The sequence below is a fragment of the Grammomys surdaster genome, unplaced genomic scaffold (assembly GCF_004785775.1).
Source record: "Grammomys surdaster isolate TR1022 unplaced genomic scaffold, NIH_TR_1.0 167, whole genome shotgun sequence".
Classification (NCBI taxonomy): domain Eukaryota; kingdom Metazoa; phylum Chordata; class Mammalia; order Rodentia; family Muridae; genus Grammomys; species Grammomys surdaster.
In genome coordinates, this window is record NW_021604615.1 from 8,576,593 (window position 1) to 8,592,024 (window position 15,432).

A 15,432-nucleotide genomic window follows, 5' to 3' on the forward strand; every position below is an offset into this window, starting at 1 on the left:
GTATATAGGCAGTGCTTTCCCACGCCTTCTTCGTCTTCTTCCACCATCTTGGTTTTGGGGAAATAAACGTGTTCATACGGAAGGATTCTGGCGTGTGTGTGATGTGTGTGTGTGCGCGCGTGTGTGTATGTTTTTTGCCGGCGAGACCACTTCACGCGCGCCCCGCACAACCTAATGATACTGCGTAGGTCCCGGGAAAAGAACGAGTCCTGAATTCAGGCCCTCTGGGAGGAAATGGTCTTTACCACTGAGTCATCTCTCCAGCCCCTAGAATCAGTATTTTTAGTTGACAGTATTGACAGTGCAGGAGGGCCAAGCTTTCCTGCTTTATCACCTCATCTCTGAAGGGAGGAGCTCAGCCCACCCGAAACTACAAGTGTGCGCAGACATTGCTTGTACACGTGGTGAGTAGGCACAGCTTACACTGCCAGCCAGAGCTTCGAGTCTGTAGAGAGTAGAGACAGAACAGAGGCACCCCTGAGGCCCTGGGTGTTTTTAGGTTAGTTGAAGCATGTATTTGCACACAGACTGTTAGAGGGTCTGCAGTGGAGCCCCTCCCCACTGGGTCCCAGTCGACCTCCATCCACTTGGTGTCTGCGTATGTGGTGAAGAGAAGATTTCAGGACACCAGCGGCCTGAGGCCAGGCAGCAATGAGGTTCTTAGCTCCTGGCTAGCTGCATGGAACGTGGGTCTCTCAGGCTCTGCACAGAGCAGTATGGGAAGGAAGCCGGAGTGGAGATAGCCACTTGCACCCACCCACCCTTTCCTGCCTGTGCTCAGACTCAAGAAGTCATATCCATCACCTCATGGGTGCTAATCAGTGTGATCTCCATAACTGTCCCCAAGGTGTCCACATCTGCCTGGGCAGAGACTGAGGTCATTTGCAGAAACCAGGTCTGTTAAGGATCTGATTATGAGCAATTTTTGTCTTAACAGCTTTTAGAATCAAACTCTTCTTCCTGGTTAGGTTTCTATGACAAAACACCAAGACAAAACAAAACAGAACAAAATGATACAAAAACAAAAAAGGTCAAAACAAAACCAAATTGAGAGAAAAAGGTTTACTTCAGGTTACAAACTCCAGTCCATCCTGGAGGCAGGAACTGAAGCAGAGACCATGAGGGAGTGCAGCTTGCTGGTTAGTGTCTCATTGCTCACCGGGGACCTCCTGCTCAGGGGTGGGTTCACCCCCATCAGTCATTAATCATAAAAACCGTGCCCCCACAGACTTGCTTACAGGTAATCTGATGGAGGCGGTGCCTAGATGAGGTTCCCTCCTCCCAAATGTCTTCTGTCAAGTCGCTCACCCGAACTAACCAGCACGCTTGTGTAAGAATTTAATATTTTGATCCTGTATCTAACCTTTCTGAAATAAGGGGTTTTTTGTTGTTGTTGTTTTTGTTTTGTTTAGGTTCCTTGAGATTTGAGCTATACAAAATTCTGTTCCTTGCTCATCTTGAGAGGCCTCCCAGCCTCTCTGCGTGAAGTAGGTCATTACTGTGGATTTTTACAGCTCTCTGATGTTGGGTTCAGGCAGGTCCCCACTATCCCTAGTTTGTAGTGTTGGTTATCAGGAAGGACTGTGGTGGTTGTGGTTGTTGTTCTCTTTTACGATCCTGTGGCTTTACCTCCTGTTCTGTATTTTTTTTTCTGTTCTGTATTTTCGATGCTATTAAGTTGATTTCTGTGGTGCCAGACCACACTGTGTTCCATACTTCTACCACTAATGCTAGTGCTTAAATTTAGTTACTGGCATTTTTTCTCTGCATATATGTTTATAAGGAGATTTATATAAACTAGTTTATTTTAAAAAAAACATAGTGTTTTATAGTTTTGTTTTTAACTGTGATGTCTTTGTCTGGTTTTGTTATCAGGTTAAAAGGATGAACGTAGAAATTATCCTTCCCCGACTCCCGTGTGTGTGTGTGTGTGTGTGTGTGTGCATCTGTGTATATGTGTGTGTGTATGTACATGTGTGTATGAGTATGGTGCATGTGTGTATATGAGTGTATGTGTATATATATATATATATATATATATATATATATATATATGAGTGTGTGTGAGTGTATATATATATTTATATGTGTGTGTGTGTGTGCGCACATGCACACCAGTGGTGGTAGCAGCAGCCTGTACTGCTTGGAAGCTGTGATAATCCTGTTGATTTATCTTTAAACAGCCCTGTTGAAATCAGCCAAAGGGCTGATGTTGCACTTGTCAGTTTAGTCACATCTTTATTTTTGGAAATTCTTCTTGTCCTGCTCCCCTTTAAGAGGGCAAGCCTGCTTCTCTGGGGGTGTCTTGTTTAAAGCTTTCCTTCCCGCGTGAAGGCTAACTGTGAAACCATAAAAGTAAGGGCTGCTGCTTTCTGGAGGTTTTCAGAAGTGGACAAGTTCCTGCCTCCTCGTCACCACTAAGGGCCCCAGGATGGACACTTGTCGCTCTTGTTCCAACCCACAGAAAGGAGGGACACCACACGGAGTTCTTCTCAAAGCAGTTTATTCAGAAACCTTAACAATGTTCAAAACAAGCCCCCGAGGCCTCTCTCTATCTGCCCTTAAATCCCTGTGCCTGCACCACTCAGATCCTGCCACGCAGGCACTCTCAATTGGTCCAAGGTGTTGCCCGTTAGATGGCCTGATAATGCATAACAGTGAGACTGCACAGTATAGCCTGCGGATGTGGCTCTTCAGGGGTGTGTAAGGAAGTCAGGTGTTAGTCATAAGACTTGGCAACCATCCCAGGCGCCATCTTAGAATGGCCACCACACCTGCTCCTCACAATTCCCCCTTTTATTTAATTTTTGGCAGAGAGAATGCCTGTCTTAGGTTTTCCCTTGCGACAATGTTCCTTACCCATCATTGGGAGTCAAACAGCTTTGGTTTGGTCCCTGTCTTAGGTTGGTAACACATCCAAGGAATCTTACCCGTCACTGACTACTTCTCTAGCATGCCAAGCCACACTTGAGGAGATTGCCCCATCTCCACAGCTGCAAATGCTTGTACAAGCAAGGCCTGATTCTTAGATTGCTGAGCTCTCATGTTACACATACACCAAAATGCCAGGTAGTTGATGAGGAGCAGGCACAGAGCCAAACCCCCCCCCCCATTCCAGCCCATTCCTTCAGGTGGGACATTGCTTGAAGTATCCAACTGGTTAATCCAGAAACTAGGAAGGCATCTACTCAGGTTGAATTTATGTGGACGATGGAGTATCATAAGTCTCTCAGCAACTTATCCAAATCTCCGGACCAATTCCCTACAAGATACTGAGAAAGTTCTTTGGAAAGATTACTGGCATGGCTTGCATTCTGAAATGGTATAAAAGTCTTAGAATTTACATGAAATTGTTTATGAAAACTTTAAGCCAAATCAATGGGAGAGGAAACAAGAAAAACTAGACAAGCCTTAGAGGCTTTATCCACCACATCATTTCCCTCAGCCAATGGCCCTGGCAGTCCAGCATGGGCACGAATATGCTGAACAAAAAAGGGAAATTCTCTGTTCCAGCAAGTACTTGTAATTTAACCAGTAACTCTCCAATGATGGATTTAAGACTAATTTTTCCAACTATCTCCAAATGTTTTAAAATATTGACCACATATTGACTGTCCAATATTAAATTAAAAGAACACTTAAACTGATCAAAAACTTTAATCACAATTTGTAATTCAATAACTTGCGGAGATGCTAGAGGAAATTGTATAGTCACTGGCTGAGAGCCAGCAACTAAATAAGCCCCACACCCAGCCTCTTCAAATGCGCAGGCTGACCACACTTAAAACAGTTTCCATTCCTGAAGCTACTTCTGTCTCGCGTCATTTGCATAACTGCAGCAGCCAAACCAGCATTAGAGAGAGGTCCCCCTAACTCCCTACAGATCTTCAACCATACCTCCAGCCCCTTGTTCTTATATGGGTTGATAGCCTGCCTACATTCCTTGGTACACTGCTCAAAAATCAACTGTTTCAGTAAAGGCATGGCTGTATCAGGGTCCCCCAAAATTCTTCCCCCAGCTTCTACCATTCTATCCACAAAGTCAGCAAATGGTTCTGCTGACCCTTGGATAATCTTAGTTAGGTTTCCTTGCACTTCTCCTCTAATTGGTAGAGATTTCCAAGCTCTAGTTCCCATCATGTTAATTTGCTCATAAACTTGCAGAGGATAACCAGTCTGTTGATTGGCAAACCTGCCTTGCCCCAGCAACATATCCTGACTCCATGCTGGCTGGCCATTAGCAGCATTTATGGCTGCCTGCTCTGCTGAGAATTCAATAAAATAGGCCTTCCAATCTAAATACTGTCCGGGAGATAGGCATGCTCTAGCTAAATTCTGCCAATCACTGGGGGTCATACAATATCTGTAAAGGGTTTCCAGCTGTGTTATTTCATAAGCACCATTAATGCCGTAGGCTGGAACCCCTTCGGCCGGACTTTGGATAAACTTCCAATCAAGGGGCTCATGATAGTGATTGCCTTGGGCATCTTGAAATACTGGAAAACACTGAGCTTGAACTCCCTCCAGACCTCTGGGCACAGGCTCCATCCCGAAGCTCCACTTGGAGCATACGGATGCGGCAGGCGGCTCTGGCGCTGTAGGTTGGTTCCACTTCTAGTTTTGTTTTTTCTAAACCCTGCGCCAGCTCTTCAAGCTCCTCTTCGGAAACTTCCTCCTCATCTGAGCTTTCTCCACTTTCTGACTTTTGAGACCACTCCTCTCTTAGCTGCTCCAGTGCCTCACAGCCCCGTTCCAGCTCTGCTGCACATCTCCCCTCCTTTTCTTTTATACAATACCTCACCAATTTCCACACAGTTAAAACTCCTATGGGTAACACTCCCTGCTCCTCAGCAAATCTTAAGTCCTTTCTGTTGGGAGCCGACTCTTAGCTGAAAGTGGCTATCATCTTTACAGCCATCTCGAGCCATATACCCTGACAAGAGACTTGTTTCAACAGCCTGCAATAGCTGAGCGCACTCTGATAAACATCTTGTTACACTGTTTAGTGCCCCCAGCTGCCAGGTGCTCCTGGTATCCATGGCTACAAGGCACGTGACGTAGTGGCTTCAGTTGAGATTGTCCACGAGGGCAAGTCACGTGGTAAAGGGTATAAATACCTGGATTTCCTTTCTATTGAGGAGTAGGGAGGAAGAGGTAGAGGTAGAAAGTAGGAGGTAGTAAGTAGTAGGAAGAAGTAGAGGAGTAGAGGAGACTGAAGGAGTGAGAATATAGTAAGAAGAGAGGAGAATAAAGAAGACTTGAAGAGACTCCACCGGACTCTGGCTTGTATCTATCTTTTGCGTCTCTCGCCCCTTTTTTCCCCTTCCTCTGTCCCCACTTTCTCTCTTGCTAGACCCTGACCTGCCGACCGGAGCAGCAGAACCGGCCGGCCTTTACAAAGTAACAGAACCTGACGGCCGTTACAAAAGAAACGGCGGCTACACCTTTCCAAGCTTCTCCCCGCTGGGTATAGTTAGGTGTCCTAAAACTGAAAACCATGGTGTGACATCATCCACGGCTTGTAAAAAATTTTCTACAGTAACCGTTTTTAATCCTATCCCTTTTACTTTCAATAATCTCCAAAGAGCTTGGCTTACAGAGGTTGAAGATGATGAATTCCCCATTGTGCTTGGTATAACTTGTCCCACTACCGGGAACCTTATTGTCTCTAAACCGAGAACTTGCCCTTGTCCCTCTAACTTGTCCCACTACCGGGAACCTTATTGTCTCTAAATCGAGAACTTGCACTTGTCCCTCTCACATGGGAACTTACCAGCTAGCTGCCCTGACTTGGATGAGTTCTGAACTTCCCTGTACGGGCCACCACTTGTCGCTCTCGTTCCAACCCGCAGAAAGGAACGACACCACACGGAGTTCTTCTCAAAGCAGTTTATTCAGGAACCTTAACAATGTCCAAAACAAGCCCCTGAGGCCTCTCCCTGTCTGCCCTTAAATCCCTGTGCCTGCACCACTCAGATCCTGCCACGCAGGGGCTCTCAATTGGTCCAAGGTGTTGCTTGTTAGATGGGCTGATAATGCATATCAGTGAGTCTGTGCAGTATAGCCTGCGGACGTGGCTCTTCAGGGGTGTGTAAGGAAGTCAGGTGCTAGTCATAAGACTTGGCAACTGTCCCAGGCGCCATCTTAGAATGGTCACCACACCCGATCCTCACAGACACTCACGCCCTACCCCTAACCTCACTACTCCATATGTAGTTATGCCTAACCCCATGCGCCCCCCCTCCGTCCCAATCAACTCCACACGAGATCCAGGATCTAGAACTTAAGTGGGGGGATAGCAAGAGCCCAATACTTACCAGCCAGAATTATCGACATCTGATGGCCCAGAGTCTTGGAATCCATATAGCTGTTACCTTACCCATGTCTGTCTGGGCATAATTGCTTATGCCTTTACTCGACAGGCTTACTCTGGGACCCACTTGCTACTTCTGTACTAAGGAAATAGACACTCAGCTGGGAAAAGTGGCATCCCAGCAACACATGCCAAACACGAGTACACTTATGATAAAACTGGACTTGACCAGAAGGCAAGGTGGCTTAGAGATGTAGCTACTGTGTGTGTCAGTTACCTGCCCTGCCGCAAGGTAACCCACCTAGCACTGGCATGTACATGGGTCCATGTGTGGTTTTGGGATGGTGTATGTGTATATATGTACATGCCATTGCCGGTGGTTGACGGTAGAGAACAGCATTTGGGAGCTGGTTCCCTCCTTCCCCTGTCCTTCTCAGGAATAAGTTCAGGTGACTGGGAGTGTACAGCAAGTGCTGTTACCAAGTCAGCCATCTCATCAGCTTTGGGGATTTACATTAGGTCTTTGATCTAGGGGTAGAGAAATGACTCCGTGGTTAAGACTGCATACTGCTCTCCCAGAGATCAGGAGTTCAGTCCTGAGCACCCACCATGGGGTAGCTGGCCTACAGCTGGGGATCCCACAGCCTGTTTTGACCTCCATTGGCGCTTGCACCCATGGATACATACCCATGCATGTGCGTGTGCACACACACACCACTTTTTTGTTTGTTTGTTGTGGGTTGCCCCTGGTGCTGTTTTTATTCCGATCTTAATTCTGTATCCTCGAGAGGGGCTGCCCTGATGAGGAGCGGATTCACGTACTCAGGTGATTTCATGTGAACCCTTTTCCCATTCTAACTGATCAAATAAAGGCTATAGCGCCTGTGATTGGACAGTGGAAGGGAAAGGTGGGGCTGGAGGTTTTAGAGAGTGGGGGAAGAGTAGGAAATAGAGGAAGAGGAGAAGAAGGAAAAAGAGGTGGAAGAAGGAGCAGAACCACATGGCTCAGAGAAGCCGCAAGCAGCAAGGGGTCCCATAGCTGAGGATGGAGTAGTGTAGTAGTACATCTGTCCAATCAAGGCGTCCAGCTTATAAATATCACAGTTGAGTTGTGTGGTTTTGCACGGGCTTACTGGGGTTAGAGATTTATTGCAACATCATTTTTTTGGTTTTTCAAAACAGGGTTTCTCTGTGTAGATCACGCTGGCCTCAAACTCCGAGATCTGCCTGCCTCTGCCTCGCAGGTGCTGGGATTAAAGGTATGGACCACCATGATTTTTTTTAAAAAAGCTTTTGTTATGTTTTTAATTCTTTTGCATCTGATAGAAAGAAACAGTTGGCTTCACCCCTTGCATGTGGGTTGTCAGTTTTCCTAGCACAACTTGAAAAGATTGTCCTGCCTCAAAGAGCAGTCTTGACTCCTCTGCTAACAATCTATCAGTCACACAAGGTTGAGTTTATTCATTGGAACTTTATTCAACAGGCCCCAGTCTTCATGCCAGCATCACAGTTGATGACGTCAGCATTTTAGTTTGTTCTGGAGTGAAGTGAGAGGCCTGCACTGTATGTTAAACATTGTTTTGGTTATTTGGGGTCCTGAGATTTCATAAGTTTTCAGAACAGATTTTTCTATTTCAGTAAAACATGCCCCTGGAATTTTGATGCAGGTTGTATTAAATTTGTAGATTGTGAGCTAAGCGTGCTGGCACTCAAGAGGCAGAGGCAGATGGATCTGAGTTCAAGACCAGCCTGGTCTACAGAGTGAGTTCGAGGCCCAGCCAAGGCTACACAGAGAAACCCTGTCTTGAGAAATAAAAGCAACAACAAAAAATATTTGTAGGTTGCTTTGGGTAGAATGGATATCTTGGCAAAGCCTTCCAATACATTTCCCAAGTATTTCATCTTTTAACTATTCTAAATGAATTTTTTTTTGGGGGGGGGTTGGTTTTTCGAGACAGGATTTCTCTGTGTAGCCCTGGCTGTCCTGGAACTCATTCTGTAGACCAGGTTAGCCTCGAACTCTCTTAACTCAGAAATCCACCTGCCTCTGCCTCCCAAGTGCTGGGATTAAAGGCGTGCGTCACCACCGCCCGGCTTCTAAATGAATTTTTGATTATTGAATAAAGAGTACAATTAATTGTTTTCAGGATTTGTACCCTGCAACTTTATCCATTCATTTAATCATTTGTTTTGTATGTGAAACCAGGGTTTTGAAATATTAAATCACATTATTTGCAAATATACTTCAATGGTCAGTCTTGATTGGTTTCACTGGACTGATATTAAATGTTCTTGTTTCTGTGACATATCCCCAGAGAGAATTAGAAGCTCCAGTGTAAGCTGTGACTTCCACTGAGTAACCCAAAAAGTAGTCCAAGGAAAAAGGCCCATGCTGTGTGCCACTTTTTCCTGAGCGAGTGTATCTATCGCTGCTGCTGGGATCCTCTGCTGATACACGACTCCAGCTTCTTTGGCTTTTCAAATGTTGATTTAATAGCAGCAAGGTTCTGGGAAGCATCCAAAGTCTCACTGTCGTATTGAGACTGCGGAAGATTCCAGCTTCTTGTAGTCAGCAGCCCAGCATTCTCTGCCTCTCCAGTGTGTGGATGGCATCACTCAGATCCTATTATATAAGCCAGTCTAATAAAGTCACTGTATAACACACACACACACACACACACACACACACACACACACACACACACGAGTACACACACGGGCACACACACTCATGCACACACACAGGCACACACTCATGCACACACATGCACACACACTTGTACACATACACACACGTGCACACACATGTACACACATATACACATGCACATACACACACATACACACACGTGCACGCACACACAAGTACATGGGCTAAGTTGTTTTCATAGGAAATTTTAAGTCGGCACAATACCTAAGCTGTGTCACCGGTCTTACATGGTGGTCACAGTCAGAGAAAGGTGAAAGGCATGAAAAGATGCTCAGTGAGGATGAGGGAATCATGAGCGGGGTACAGGAGCGGTGCTGATGCTGACAACGGGTCGATGGATGCAATTGAAATCACACCGGTGCACAGGCCAATAAGAAAGCTGGGGAAAGCTACCAAGGCCCTGCCCATTGAGCTCCAGGATGTTAAAACAGGAACTCATTTGCAGAGGACCTAGGTTCGAGTCCCAGCACTCACTTGGAAGCTCATAACTGTCTGTAGCTCCAGTTCTAAGGGATCTTACACCCTCCTCTGACTTCCACAGGCACCCAGCACACACAGTGCACAGACGTACACGCAGGCAGAACACCCATACACGTAAAAACAAAGTACTTTTCAAAAGTAGAAAAAGAGAAGAGTGACTGGACAAAGATCTTCAAGGAGATCCTGCTTTAGCAGAAACGTGTAGGGAGGTGCTTTTCCAGGTTAGCCTAGAAGACACACAGAGCTGTCATAGCGGACGTACAGGGGGACCAAACTATATCTCAGTTTGTCCTTGTCCTGGGAGTGTATGTCTTTCAGGCACACACAATGCAAAGGTTATAGGATCAGGCTTTCAACAAGGTTTCTGAAGGCTGCTGAGGGCAAGGGATGTGTAGCAGGGTCAGACTCCCCGCAAGGAGCTCTTGAGCAGTGAAGGTGAAGCCTAAAAAATAGTGGAGATGTGTGCTAGTGTGTTGGAGATGGTAGCTGGGGAAGGCTGTAGTCACCAGTGAAGCCAGCCCAAGAGAGAGGCCACGGTTGCTGTAAGCAACAGAGCTGGACCGACACATCTCTACCTGCTAGCCATTTGGTCCCAGATAGTGCCACCATGAGTTTCAGGTGCTGGATGTGGAGTTGTAGGGTTTACCCTGCTGGGTTTGGGTTTTGTTTTAGTCTAAACCGTCTTTGCTGGGCCCTATTCCTCCCTTTAAACCTGGGAATTTTAATCTATGCATTATATACTGTAAGTATGTAACTCTCTATGAATCAAACTCTGTAAGTATGTGACTTGGTTTTGTGACTTTTATTTTACAGGGGCTCACAGTCAAGAGACTTTCTTGAAGCACAGAGGGGGTGCTTCCAGCCTTTTGTCTTGAGCTAAAAACCAGTGGCTCACCAAGAACCTTGCAGGTTTTTGGTGCCAATTTGGGTCTGCTGAGGCACCCAGCTTTGTGGATTGAGCAATCATGGGTTGACAGGCTGCCTACTGAGAGACAGCTGCCATGGAACTTCCTCCTACCGCTGAGGCACCAACTGAGCACCAACTGGGTCCTCAGCCTCCAGGTGTGACTCAGCTGTTACTATTTTAATGTAAGCTGATTTAATAAATTACTTTATGCTTCCCCTATCACAACCGTACTGTTCTGGTAGAGAACCCTGAATAATACAAAGGCCTTAGTTTCTTTGGAAATAGTTGAAATATCTACATTTCTACATTTTAAAAAATGAAAGCATTTCCTAAAACTCCAATACTAATTTTGGCTTTGTAAGAAAATTAACTGTTAAATTAAACTGTTAAATACCGTTCCAAAGGAGCGAATACAATCATTTGTTTTGAAAGCTAAAATTCTACCCTGTTTTTATCGCTAAGAACATCTCTCCTTTGCAACTCTGAAAAACCATGCGTAGACATTATAAATTTCTAATTGCATAAGCCAATTCCTCCAGATTGATGGCTCACAGCCATGAACTGGGAAGGATGAAACCAAGCCAGGGATGTGGAGATTCTAGATGCCTGTGGGGAAACCAGCAGAGGTTCCCAAAATACATCAGGTCACCGAGCAAAACCCAGGGAGTGGCGTGTGTGTGTGTGTTGGAGCTTTGCATATAGACTGTAGAATATCTGAGAATCTTAGGAAGATTCCCAGCCTTGGCAGAGAAACGGTTCAAGGCAAGCCTTACATCTGCCATAGTGAACCACAGCAGCCATCACCTGATGGTGTGAGAAGAACGTGGCTGCAAGCCCACAGAGCCCACTGTAAATGTTTAACACCCACCACTGTCCCCTGAGTCCCAAGGACAAACCAGGCCCTGTTTGTAGGCCATGTGTCACCCTCTGCCCATCCAAAGACTCAATACAAACTACAGAGAACAAACCTGTGGGAAGCTGGCAGTGAGCACTAGACCCTGGTTCCCATTCAAACAAACAAACAAATTTATGAAACACTGGTTTTGTTTGGCTTTGGTTTTTGTTTCTGTACTTCAGATATACTTTATGTAGCACAGGCTGGCCTTGAACTCATAATCCCCGTGTCTCAGCCTCTCAAGTTTCAGGGATTACAGATGTACACCACTCATTAACTCCCTGGAGTTAGCACACCCACATAAAGCCTAGAGCTGGCTATGACTGACCTGCTACTGATTTCCTGAAGGATGACTGGCTTAGGATCTCACCATTGCTCCTGCTCGTGGCTGGCATCTCCATACAAGGCCACAAGGAGAACACAGACCTCAACTGTTGACTGCCTGATGTAACTTGAACCTAACCAAGTTCATGGCAGTTATGTCTTACACCAGTGCCCCCATGTCACTTCTCACGGTGGAGACACCCTGGGCTTGGTGGCTTGTCACAATGCCATGTGCAGACCACCTCTCCTGTGAACCCAGGAGTAGTTGGAGGAAGGTGACCATAACTAGTAAAGCCTCTGGAATGTGGGGCCCAAAGGTTTTGCGCTCCAAGGTCTCTTTCCCTTGATATGCTAGGGATTTTCCAACTTCCAGAATCATTTTTATACCCACCATAAAAGCTAGTATATCTAAGGAGGAAACAATGGTTTCTCTGCATTGGTCAGCCCAAAGGCGTGGCCAAGTGCTTGGCTGGTTCAGGTATTAATTGCCCTGGAGGACCTTTCTACGTATAGTATGCAGTACCCAGCTGGAGAGGCAGATGGGACTTCTGGAGAGCCTGGGACAACAATATAGCTTCTACACGCAGCCACAGGGAGAACACAACCAGTTAGTCATGTGCATGCACTGTAGAGTCAGACAGCCTGACCCAGCTCTGTGCAAAGCCTTTTATTTTAGTTTATGACCTGGATCTTCTCAGGTGATGAGGAGGCTGGGATGTGGGGTGCTGGTACCTGTAACCACTTCACTCCGTCACACATGGAATTGCTTAAGTGACAGATGGCACATTGAAATAAACACCCCTGGTTATAAGCACAGTGCACTTAGCGTTTCCTGTGCTCTTTCCTAGGGTACTTTTAGTATATTCTGGAGGGGTGGTGGGGCAGGAAAAGTCATCCCAAGATCCCTGTCTCCATGACTTACTCCCTGTGTCTCCAGTGTCATTGTCAATTCGTCGTGGGTTTGAGAAAAGTAAGGGGGCTCTCAGTTCCAACTGTGATGTGTCCACATCTGAGCATAATCCCAGTGACCACACAGGAGCAAAATGTTGGATTTGCCATCAAAACTCATGGAACACCAATATGCTCCTTGTAATGGGAGCAGCTCGTAAAACTTCTAGAAAGGTCATTAAAGTAACTTCTCACAAGCATTTTTCTTATGCTCTCAGGACTCTATGTAGCAGAGAAGTCAAGCATAGGCTGGTGACACCAGTGGATGGATTCCCTGTCATCCTTGGGCTCAGACCACTGGTCCTGTGTCTCGACTCCATCTTCTGTTGAGGACCAACCTGCCGAGGCCATAGTCAGTCTTATCAGAGACAAGGCAGGACCAGCCCTTGGTAGACGTCGGCTCTTGGGAAGAACTTTTGAGATGTCTTAGGCTGCTGAAGATGTAGTGTTCACAGATGAGAGAGATGTACTCTCAGGGTTGCATTGAGGACGGATACAGACTTTCTGTGAATGTGACACCTGATAGTCAGTCACATAGCTTATGTCTCCTTTACCAATAGAACAGGAAAAAACATAAACAGGAATAGTAAACTCAAATCCTCCCTCCAATTAAACTCAAAGGGATTCCCGTGATGCCCGAGGGAATCCTGTCAGTTAGGAAATCTTCCTTGTACACATGGGTGTCAAAACATGACCTTGTGATGTAGACCTTCCCTAACACATGTCCCCCCATTATCCACACTTCTGGGCTTCTCTTTAGAATCCAGGAGGACAGAGTACCTATAGGTGTGTCCTTTCTGTCCCCAGAAAGGGGAGGGGTGGATCACGGGCAGTGAATGTGGAAGAATGAGGTGAAGTTCATGAAGACGATGCCTACAGGCTGAATATATATGCTCTACTGCGAAGTCTACCAAGGATATGGCGCCAGAGAAAATATCAGGCCAAACAGACGCCAGCCAATTAATTAATCTGCTTATCTCAATGTTTCTGCAGAAATTTAGAAAGGCTGGCAATAAGGATGCCATGCTACAAGTCTTAAGGACAGCTGAAGTCTTCAAGGTCCCTGAAAATGGCTACAGTACAGAAAGAAGAAAAAAAAAAGCCAAACAAAACTAAGCCAGTTCTTCATTATTACAGCAAAGGCTGCAGGTATAGTCTGTATCCTCCCAGATTGCCAGGTCCTGCCCTTAGCTGTTCTATTTAGTGAACAAAGACAAAGAGTAATTTATGATGAAAGCCAGGCACAGTCATTATTTCACACCTTTATCAGCCTTAGGTTCAGTTTCCGCCTTGCAGGCCTGTACATGCCTCCTCTGCCTGCCTCTGTGACCTCAGGCTCAGGTCGCTGAACACCACTGGATGGATGCTCTCCACTGCACACACTAACAACAACCAGTAGAATTGGTTTCCCCGTTACATAACAATGTCAGCATCTTCCTCCTGAGTGCTAGACAACAAAGTGGAAGGTTCTACTTGACTGATGTATTTGCCTGGCTCTGAGTGAGCCCCCTAGTGGTTATTGTATTTTAAGACCAATTCCAGGGAGACGAAAGGTTCATTCTAGTCCTGGGCTGTTCAAGAAATCCCGGACACAAGATTCAGTAGCTTCATCAGAGAAATAAGGATGGACACCATACAACGGAAGCCCTGCAGGAGCTCTGTGAAATTGGAGTCACTTACCTGATAGGAATGCACCATAGTTGCCCCCTGGCCAGCACTTACGGTAGCACCTCTGCTCCACATGGTTTTATGTGAAAACCCTAGGCCTGACCCCCTTGAGTCTGCAGTAGCCTGGGTAGGTGAGTTCAAGTAGGAGGACTGGTAGCTTGGTGCTTACATCCTACCGGAAAAGGCCAGGCGGTGTTCTGGGCACTCGGGGTCGTACATCAAATCATACTCTCCTATTAAAGTGACTTCTTAGAGTTCTTCCTCAAAACCGAGGGCTATTTGTGAATGTTTTAAAAACCTGATCAGGCCAGGCAGTGGTGGCACACACCTTTAATCCCAGCACTTGGGAGGCAGAGGCAGGCGGATTTCTGAGTTCGAGGCCAGCCTGGTCTACAGAGTGAGTTCCAGGATAGCCAGGGCTACACAGAGAAACCCTGTCTTGAGCCTTACCACCCCCCTCCCAAAAAAAAAAAAAAAAAAAAAAAAGCTGATCAGAATTAAAGCCTTCCTTCTCCTCACACTGTCTTCTGGAGATTCAGGTGATCTAATTCCAATGATGGATGGCTGAGAGTCAGAGAGCAGGGAGTAAGAACCAGCAGGCAGTCTCCTGGGACACCGGCCAGGAGGTGACAGGGACCACGCTGAGGCAGCCCTGTGAGCGCAAGCCTGAACAACAGGACTGGGGTGACCTGACGAAGTCTGACTGGGATCAGGTAGGTGAATGGCAGAGGTGCCGGCCCTTGAGAAACTGGGTGAAGCTCAATACCCCCTTCCTCTTTAAGGCATCTATAGCTAGAAAGGGACGCACGCAGGCTTTCGGGAGCTTTCCCGGGGTCCAGTTCCTATGGGTGTTAATCTTAATAAAGGTCACTGTTTGGGGGGTAGGGATGGTTACATTTTTAAAAAGAGAGTGGGTAAATTTAAACAAAACAAACCCAATACTACCTCTGGCAAACTGAGTTTCCTAGCTCAAGTCTAAGAGAACAATTTGCTTAAGGGCTTACTTAACTCATTGACTAAGGGCGGCGGACCGGAAGGGCAGCGGACCGGAAGGGCAGCGGACCGGAAGCAGCAACGCAGAGCACCCAGTGTGCCGGTCACCTCCAGGTGACAGCCCAGTATAGCTAGCTCACCTAATGAGAAGGTACATGTTCAGCCCAAACTGTCAGTTTACTTATGGGAAGGTG

At 46.4% G+C, this 15,432-nt stretch overlaps 1 non-coding gene across 1 annotated transcript; it reads left to right on the forward strand.

The window, feature by feature from the left end:
• Positions 1–13,530: 13,530 nt before the first annotated feature.
• LOC114620321 lies at positions 13,531–13,658 on the forward strand. Its single transcript, XR_003711305.1, has one exon. It is a non-coding gene; the product is annotated as a small nucleolar RNA SNORA33 (small nucleolar RNA).
• Positions 13,659–15,432: the final 1,774 nt, after the last annotated feature.